We start from the raw sequence: 9516 nt of genomic DNA, 5'->3' as shown, positions 1-9516 counted from the left end.
GGCTCGTTCGTGTTCACGCAGCATGCGTGCAGAGTTTCCTCGCTCGAATTATGCAAATTCGTTGCAGCCACCGGTCGTATGATCCGACCGGCCAGGCTCGACCTAAGGGTAAACTAATGACGATAGCCAGGCCTGGCCGCTCGCCTAGGTAGGAAACGTCCAGCGCTACGTGCCACTCCACGACCTCGCTCCTAGCGAGCTCCTGCAAGCTAAAATCCCTGGATAGTGATTGGCAGGTCCCCGACGGTCCTCTGGGTCTGTCATCAGAACTACGCGAGCGTGACTGCGACAGATTCGGACCAGGGGAATCATTTCTTACCTCCCATGAATGTCGATTTGATTCGATTCGGCCGGTTGGCTTCCAGGCCAACCGTTTACCATCGGCAATTGATTACTTCGATTCGGTGGATAGTGGCGCCCACCGATCTTTTCCATTGGTCCTCGTCGATGATCGATAGAGAGATGTTGATTCGATGAAACGGACAGAATTGTGGATACTGTTCGAATGTAGAATAAATTTTGACTTGTCGTTCGATTTTTCTTTGGGGAGGGAATCCTTGGACTTTGACTTTTTTTTTTTCTTTAGAAGATGAAAATTTATTGCTCTGCTTTACGACGAGAGTTTATGTCGGAGTGTAGAAAAAATTGGGAATGTCGTTTCGCAATGAATGAATATAATAGTGGGTATCGTTCGACAGAATAAATTTGGCTTTTTGTTCGATTTTTTAGGTGGAGGGAGGGAGAATGTTGAACTCTGACTTTGTTTTAAAAGATGATAGAAATTTACTGCTATTTTATGGCGAAAGTTTAGGAAGTATATCGAAGGGAAGAAAAAATTGATTTGCAATGAATGAACAGAACACCGTTATTCGAGAAAATAAATTTGGTTTCTCGTTAGTAAAATACGGACTATTTGTTTTCTTCTTTTTCGTAACTTTTGGATGGGGAAAAGGAAGAACTTGAAGATGAGATTTCTTGCTATACTCTACGACGAGAGTCTAGAAATATTGTTAGTTCCGTGAGCTGCAAGAGGTTTCAATACCAATCGTTTTACATTTCATGCACAAAGCTGATGTAATTCTCTTTTATACACTTTGGAGTGATGTATCCTTGGTAAAATATGCAATGTAAGTTGAAAGCACTGGAGCCACGTTTGTGAAACACGGGATGCAGAAGCAACCTGTTTAGAAGTTGCGTAAAGCTTTAAAGAACAACGACTTGTGATCTACATTGGCAATTAAATATTTTATCGTAGGAAATTTTATTGGTTCCTTTCAATTTTAATTTTAACTTTCTTAAATAATTTGTTACAAATAAAACGAGATCTTAATTCACGATTTCACGATATAAGGAAATGTCGGAAATTATGATCTCCAATATGACTTTAATCAATCAGTGACACGAAATAATATATGTATATCAGCGTTGCGCATTGTAGAATTGATCGATAGTAACTAGTTTCACCGGTAACGTGTTTGTCACTGTTGATTTTTGATCACACGAAAGCACATTATTTTTTTCCTAGGTCAAGGAAATAATAATAACAGCAACTAGGAGAGCTGTGATCTCGCGTGCTTGCACTCGAAAGGATATTAGATCTTCTTTCATTTTCTGTGAAACACGAAATACTATTCCGTAGTGGTTTGATATCAAAGACAAGCTATTTTATCATAAAAGGTATACCGCGTGTTTGGTTATTAAATTTTTTTTCTGACAATGAAACGTCACTTAATAGCAACGTCGATCCCAAGTTCTCACCCTACCTTTGAACTTTAAAAATTCAAGAATCAATCAGACATATCGTTTTACTTATTCTGATATTTAAATGTATCGCAGATATTTAATTATAAATTTACAATCGAACGCGAATCTTGCGTACTCTGAACATGAGCATGATCAAAAGATGTGGAAGTTTGTGTGTACAGAGCAAATTGCTTTCTAACGTGAGGTTTCGTAAAGTTCGAACGTAGACTATGGATACATTGTTCGAACAGTAAAAGCAGAAGAAACTATACAACGATTCGCATCCCATTGTTCAGAAAGTCTCGTGCACGATTTATTTACAGCGCGTGATTACAAAGTATGGCATGACGAGGCATCAGAACGATGGTATCAATAAAGAAGCATCCTATTATATGCAACGGCAAGGGAAAAAAGGAAAACGCGGAAAGCAAATTTTATCGCACGGAGGATATCACGATATTATGTCACGGTTTAAGCATCATCCAGTTTGAATTGCATATAAAGTGGTACTAATGGAATTCCTTTGTGCCGATATATACGATAGTTTTTAAGCCACTGCAACTTCCGAACGATCTTTCATATCTTCGTGCGTCCTGAACTCCGATTTCTTTTCTTTTAAAATGTGCATATAATTACAAGTTGGAAAAAGTTTTGAGACACAAGTACGATCGTTTATTCAATTTTTCGCATGTTCCTTTTGCTTTTGGCCGTTGCGGCACTTTTAATATTAAAGCGCCTCGGTAGAAACAAAAGAGAATTTAGGTCAGAAAGAGTTCGTTCATTATACTTTCCGTGATGCTCGTAAATCAGTGAATCGGATATTTTCTTTCGAATCCTCGCGTGCCTTTGCGCTTAACGCGTCCGCGATTGTATTTTCACAGGAAATTTTCGATTTATTCGCGGCGGCCGCGACCGATGACATTTCGGTAATCGACACGGCAATGTCGCCTGTATCGCGTTCCTTTCTGTTTTTCCAAATTACAAACGGATCCGTCAGAATCGCTGGAAATTTCAGCGTCAAGCATAAATTAACACGGCACAGAGTGGCAAAAGAGCGGACGATGTGAAGCAGGGCGGCAACTGTTCCCGGCTTTTCAAGTAATTAGAGCAAACTGTAGTGCGAAAATAACTGAATGGCTGGACGTAACGAACCACTCAGATATCCCCGTGGCGAGCGTAAACAGCGGTTACAGCCACTACTGTAAAGCCATTCTCCAAACGTCTCAATTGGCCCGAACAAAAATATATCGTACGTTATATCGTGACGCTGGTACGTGTTCGAGGCAGAAAAATCCACCAAGGACCAGCCACTTGAACGATACTCTCCAAATACTACGGTCGAAAAGAGCGTAATAGGATAAAGGGTCAAGCGTTTGACTGGGAACGACGCGCGGTTTGTAATACGCGAGAATTACGTTCATGAAAATCGCTGACGCGTGCATCGGTCTGCAATGGAAAGTCGAGTTGCGGTCGCGACGAGCATTTCCACCGCAATTTATTGGCAGGCTCCGTGCACCGTTTGTTCGCCCGGCTCTCTCCGATCGGCCGCCGCACGCTGCTTCATCCTTGGCACTGTTCACCGTGAGGAAACTCGCGCGTCGGCGGTCGCAAGGCGAGTCGAGCCGGCTCGGGTCCATCGGGTGAAGTGGTTCACCGACGCGCGTTTCGTAGGAAGCAAGTAAGAGAAGTCGGGCAAGTAGTGCAGGCGAGCGGGTGGTCGGACTTTTTCGCGAGGCGAGAAGCGCGAAGCGAGAAGCGAGAAGCGAGAAGCGAGAAGCGAGAAGCGAGAAGCGAGAAGCGAGAAGCGAGAAGCGAGAAGCGAGAAGCGCGAAGCGAGTAAGCGAACGAGCGAACGAGCGAACGAGCGAACAGGCGAGCAGACCGCGGTCGGAGGCGGGTACGCGGTCGCGATCTTCCCCTCCCCCGGTTTGGCTGGCCCGGCGGGCAGGGACAGCGCAAGCGCGAGATTCTCTCCCACCCCCGGTCGGCGGATAAGAACAGGGAGCAAAGGAACGGGTTAAAGCAGGATAGACGCGAGTCGGTGCGAAAGAGAGAGGCATGTGAAACGTGAGGAGGAGAGAGAAGCGTTGCATGCCCCGCTACCGCCGCCGCCACGGCCGCCGCCGCCGCCGCCGCCGCCGCCGTCGCTCTTCCCCGCCGTTTAGTCCACCCCTCTTCCCCGCTGCACCCCTTCCCCCCGCCCCGCGCCCCGAGAGCGCAGTGTCACGACGGACCTCTCGCAGAGCGCGTCGCACGTCCGAGTACCGGCCGCCGCCCGTCATCAGTAGTCGCCGTACCGCGCAGCCACGTAACCTCTCACCTTCTCCTTAGTTTTTAGTAGTCAGTAGTAGGGGAGAGTGTGGAGAGAAAGAGGAGAGAGAGAGAGAGAGAGAGAGAGCGAGAGAGAGAGAGAGAGAGAAAGGGAGAGAAAGTGAAAGGAAGAAAAAAAAGGAAAAACGGGAAGAAGAACGAGAAACAGTGAGAAGCCGACTGTGAGAAAAAGGGGGAAACGAGAGGTCGACAGCCCGTTTTTTCGTCGTCGTGATCTGTACTCCTCGTCGTCGTCGTTGTTGTCGTCGTTTTCGACGCCGTCGTCGCCGTCGTCGTTGTCGTCGTCGTCGTCGTCGTCGCCGTCGTCGTCGTCGTCGTCGTCTACGTCGTCGTCGCCGTCGTCTACGTCTACGTCCACGTCCACGTCCACGTCCACGTCCACGTCGTTGTCGTCGTTGTCGCTGCCTCCGTTGCCGCCGTCGTCATCCTCGTTGTCGTGGTCGTCGCCGTTGTCGTGATCCGGCTCGACGCGACCAACGCGGATATACAACCACTCCATCAACTCCAATTGCTCACCAACGGGGGAAGGAAAGAACGAAACAAGAAAGAAAGAAGGGTAACAGCAAAACAAAACAGTGCTAGCCGTGAAACGTACCGCGCGTACGTTTCGTCCCACGTCCCACCGTCCTATAGATAATTTAATCGCGCGATAATCAACGTGAAATCCTCGCGCACCCTCCGAAAACGACGGAGCACCGCGTACTCGGGCTACCAGGGAAACAGAGAGAAATAGGTGAACAACACAGAGGAGGAGGAGCAGCGAGAGCGAAGGTCAAAGAGGCAAGAAGTAAAGGTAATAAACGGGGGACGAGGATCAAGAGAGGAGAGCAGTAGAAACGACGCGGTCAGAAGTCGCGTGAAAGTGCGTGCTCGTGACATCGTGACATCGGAAGCGTTGACACGCGAAAGATCGGAGTCGGTGTTTTGCCATCGACAGGGCAAACACGCACGGCGCATCGTTTCAGCTGACGACGTGTTGTGCCAAAGGCGGAAGTACGAGAAGCAAGCGAGACCGGCTGCTATTGTCACTGGTACTAGTGTTACCATAGCCACTGCAACCCCGGACACGCGAGAGCGTTGTCATAACGACAAGCCGTTCGCCGCGCGTCGCTATGGAGCCCCAGAACCAGGAAATCGTTGCGAGCGGATCGCCAGCCGAAGTGCCGAACGATCCGGGGTACGAGAAACCAGGATATCCTGATCCTAAAACAGACCACCTCCACTACATCTACCACCAACAAGATAGAGCGTGCGTGAAAACGAAGCGAAAAGAACGACTAACGCAAAAAAAGTGTTTTGATATCGCGCGCTAATTCGAAGCGGTTTAACGCGTGATCGTGTTCGCTATCTTGTGTTTTTGTTGCCCTGCTCCGTGCGAGTGTTTGTTATGCTGATGCTTCTTATGCGCGGTTCTGATTCGGAGATTTGCCGTGATATGCAATGTTTTCGTGTTCACCGTTACGCGCCTCGGTTCGTTTCATTATTGCCGTTCATAATTTATTCCCGACGTTGCATCGTCACTTCAGTCGTGATCGTCGTTTTCGCCGTCGTGGTTATACGATAATGTATAATCTGATTCGTGGAATGTGTAGTGTTTATGTTTGCCGGGCGCGTGAATATGCGTGCCACGGCGCTCTCCTCGGACCAGTGGCGCCTTCTTTCAGAGTGTTTAGCACCCCCTCAAACTCGGTGAAAGGAAAAGATGAGGGGGGGGGGGAAGAAGAAGGGGAAAGGTTAGATGAATGGAAAGGAGAAGCAGCAGGGGTCGTGAAGAAAGGGGTGAGGCAGAATGGAAAAGAGAAATGACTTGACACCTTTGAATTTTGCCGCCAACTGTTATTCCCCGAAAGAATTTTCTCGATAGAAGATCCACGAGTGATGGATAACACCTTGTCGAGCCGTACGTAGTAATATGACAGGAGAATCGTTCGAAAGGAAGATTAAATCCTCGTGTCAAGAAAAACACGGCGAACTAGTGTGCTCTGAAAGGGGTAAATACGTGTGTCACGTGGTGGTAAAAGTTTTTCCGGCTTTGAAGCCACGGTGTCTCGCGTTCACCACGTGACTCGTGAGTAAAAACAGAGGGGAAGACCCCGTGTCGTTTATCAGTTACCGGTTCAAACTCCTTGAGACCTTCGTTTTTTTTTTTTTTTTTATGGACGTCGCGTGTGTATACGCGCAGCACGTATATACGAGAAACGAGTATGCGATATGTTGAAACGATTTCACAGGGTTGATAAAGTTTAGGAATTCCAGTGGAAAGTTAGACGGGTTGGTAACATCGCTCGGTGTATCTCTCGCGATCGATTCCGACGACATATGGTCAATGGTTTGTCCTATTAATTCTCCTGAACCTATCAACGGGGTATAGTACGGTAGCCTACTCCAGTTCTTCGTATCACGAAGACCTAAAGAGAGAATCGAAGAGGGGCCGCGGGGATAGAGGGAGAAGACAAAGAGGGAGGAATGCGTGGGCGAGGGGAATAGGTTATATCGTGCCACGGAAAATCGATGTTCAAATGCGCCACCACGTGATTACGTCCACGACGCGAGAGTGTTATCTTCGTGGATATACCGCTCACGGTGATAATCTTTGCTTTCTAGTAATGCCGATGCATTTGCATTGCTTGTCATATGACCCTCTTTCGAAACGTAACGTGAAAAAGAAAAGAATGAAACAAACGCGGAAAGGAAATAGAAAGGAAAAAAATGTATGCATTTTCTTATCGATTTGTTGGTCGATTAGTAGATGCAGGTAACATTGCCATCAACGTCGACGATAAAACACTGCAGACCGTTTTATTTATTTCGTACAGTGGTTTAGATTGGAAGTTTGTGTTTATAGTTCATATGTTCATTGACAGGGATGTATTTACTGAAAAGATTGTTCGCGCGCGATGTAAGCGTGTAATGAGGCGCTGTTATAAGTTATTTATTCATGATCGTTCGATACGTGCGTCGGAGAAGTTTGTAAAATCATCCCGATAAAGGTGTTTTGACGGCTGGTAGCAATTGAGATAATTGTCGGCATTAGGAGATGTAATGACGCGTATCGATCTACGGAAGTACGTAACAGTGATTAAAATAACTCTATTGAATGAATAGTAAAAGTGCTCTCGTCCGGTTTCGAAACCTCGGAGTAGTATTTACTTTTTAATATTCATATTCCGGCTACAGAAATCTTATCGATAAAATGGCTTTTGTGCTTTTCATTATTTACATAATAACGGTAAAAGGCAATCCTCCTATATATTCTTAAGCAGTTCTCATTCTAACTTAAACCGGGCATATTTAAACGAATCCGTATCTTGAATGTATATTTACATTACGACCACGTGTTTGACGTGACTTTGCAAACCCGCGCGATTCGAGCCAATGTGTAAATGCTTTTATGATATCGCTTGCGATAACACTTCTTGTAAATCAATGAATAATCGCGATTCACAATGTATGGATAAAAGTAGGAGATATTTTAAATTTCTTTAGAAATTGGGAAACTTTTTCTCATTGTTCTCGGTATCCATTCAAATTTAAATTTAAACGAACGCGCTGACCAGTTAAAGTATCAAGCATAATAAAATCGACAAATATCATCGACGTAGAATAAAGAAGGCGCCAAGGAACGAGGAGAACACGTGTTTGTTGTGTTCCGCGCGTGAATCGTTTGGTTTCTGTTTTAAACGAATGCGACGTCTCGGAAATTGAACGACGTGTTTTAATGAGGTTATGATTAATGCAAAATGAAAAAAAAAATTCGCGAGTTGTTCAGTTGTTGGTTGATGTGTGGTGACACCTGCCGTCAACAAATAGAGACTGCGCAGGGGGTCACGATACCGGAAGTTACCCTCTGCTGGCAGTCTCCCCTGTTTTCCTTCGTCACCTGCCGAAGACGCTACCTGATGCCGATGCTGACGGATTCATCTTTCTTTTTCTAGGAAAATGTTCATCGGTGGGTTATCATGGCAGACCAGTCCAGGTATGTGCCCTATACTTTCGTTTAAAAGCGAAATATCGATTTTTGTCTTCACGATCGCGCGCCGTGGTCATTCGTACAGTTTGAATGGCCGCGCCAATTCGTCTAGAATTCGAACCGCTCAGACCTGCGCGCGCATCGAGACGGTTCGACAGTTTTACGAGCGCGTCCTATTGTTTCAAACGTCGCTGCGCGTACATCCGCTTTTGCGAGTGGTTTAAATTTATTTTGTGTTGTTTCTGATGCTTTGGAGTGATTCAGCATGAGCGGAAATAAGGTACGATCAAATAATGCTCTTCTATCGATGCGTAGCGCGATACTGTGTAAAGGAAATACCTGTCATTCGCCTCGGTGTACGTTTCGTACGTTATGTTTTAACGTACGTATATATGGCGAGAGGTTAAAAATATGTTCATACCGTCGTCTACTGTTAAAATATCATTTGTGTGACATACATTATGCATCAAATTCGTGTTAAAAGGCTTGTTTGACGATTACATAAACAGCAGCGTACATTTTGTTCCAAATTTCTGTCAAAAGAAACGAACAAGTGAGATACGAACGGCCATTGTTCTCATATTGATTATCGATATATGTCGAAACAAAGATGTCGCCTAACGTAACGGTGTTAGAAACGTTGTGATTTACTGAGTATCGAGTATGAAATATTACTCTTTAGCTGTTTTGGTATCTTTAATCACTACTGCAATTCTTTGAGTGAAAAGTTGAAAATGATCAAATTGAATAATAATGATAATAATTAGAGATTTTTTCTTCACATAACTTATAATCATAACCTAATATAACGGAAAGATGAAATTAAACAAGTTAATTATTCCTACAAACAAGCATATATTAATCTATTTATTTTTTGCAATAAAATTGGAATAAAATTCCAACATTTTGTTTGAATAACCTCAAAATTGCACTCGAAGCACTACTGTTCTCGTTATAGAAAAATTAAAAAAAAACAAAAAAAAAAAAAAAACGAAAAGGAACGTAGAGTTGAGAAATCAGGATAAAATATTCAGGACGGGCGAAGAAGTGGCCCGGTTGCTTCGTGTGAAAGGAGCCGCTTTATAGGAACGAAGGGAGCGTGCATGGTCGATGAGGTAATGATGAGGAGCACGTGCAAATTCGAGGCGTTCCTTTTGACGAGACTCGCTCGGCCGCTCGTTCGCGTGTTCGAGTGTTCGAGTTAGCAGTCCTTTTATCTTCGTTAAGAGACTCGTGCCGGTTGGGGCGTAAGAAAGAAAGAGAGGGAAGGAAGAGCAAGAGAAAAAAAAAATTGCCCCGACGAGAGGCTGGAACGCGGAACGATAATCGCGCCACGACCAAATGGCCACGAGTTGTCACGCGCGTCTTTCGGCTGTCAGCGAAAAAAATAACCCAACGCGAAGCGTGCACAAGAATGGACCGCGACAAAATTCAGCAGAATAATTGATAACGCGAACAGCGTGTGACGCGCG

The sequence above is a fragment of the Frieseomelitta varia genome, unplaced genomic scaffold, assembly GCF_011392965.1.
Source record: "Frieseomelitta varia isolate USP_RPSP 00005682 unplaced genomic scaffold, Fvar_1.2 scaffold_622, whole genome shotgun sequence".
Lineage (NCBI taxonomy): Eukaryota > Metazoa > Arthropoda > Insecta > Hymenoptera > Apidae > Frieseomelitta > Frieseomelitta varia.
This window is presented reverse-complemented; position numbering follows the sequence as displayed.